Below are 821 nucleotides of genomic sequence, written 5' to 3'. Positions count from 1 at the left end.
AATGTATAAATATAAATATTACCAAAGGATAGAATATTATTGATACATTATTAATGATGATATAATATGATTACAAATTATAACTTTTAGGTACTATATCTATTGATTGTAAGTACCATAAAAACCTACCATAGATTTGATTTTATATTACGACTATATTTTTTTATGCTCATAAATATTAAATAGTTTAAAAAAATTCCAAAATATTTTGAACATTTTAATGTATCTAAGTTTATTTTTTAGAGTTACACCAAAACACAAATTTGATTTTTTCTAAAACTGGTTTTGCATAAAAATCTTAGTTTTTCCTTAATTGTTAGTTTATTGTTCTTGATGTTTTTGAAAAGTTCTGGGAATGTTTTACTTTTGACCCTCCAAAGTACTAAGTACATTCTTTTTCATACTAGAAACGAGGCTGAAGTAGAAAAGCTGTTAAGCATTTTTACTGCACCGAAATGTGATGGCACAAAAATAAAATAAAATAATTAAAAACACATCATTGTAAAATCAAAACAATCATCGCTCCAAGCAGAATCTAAAATAGGTACCTAAAATACCTACTTAATACTTAATACTTAAATTTCTTCTTTAACTGATACTGTAAGTACATCATGCATAAATTATTTATTGTACCTAAAATCTTTGTTAATAAATTGCCTCCGAATTATATATCTGAACTTGAACTGATATTATTATTTAAGCCTAATACCTAGAACCCGACACCTGTTACAAGTTGTATTTTAATAAACATTTAATAGCTTATTATAACATCCATTTATTAAAAATCACATCTCAAAGTTTCATCCAGTATTTGTTAAAGT

Source organism: Acyrthosiphon pisum, unplaced genomic scaffold, assembly GCF_005508785.2.
Source record: "Acyrthosiphon pisum isolate AL4f unplaced genomic scaffold, pea_aphid_22Mar2018_4r6ur Scaffold_479;HRSCAF=920, whole genome shotgun sequence".
NCBI lineage: Eukaryota > Metazoa > Arthropoda > Insecta > Hemiptera > Aphididae > Acyrthosiphon > Acyrthosiphon pisum.
The sequence above is the reverse complement of the archived record's forward strand: the minus strand, read 5'-3'. Positions refer to the sequence as shown.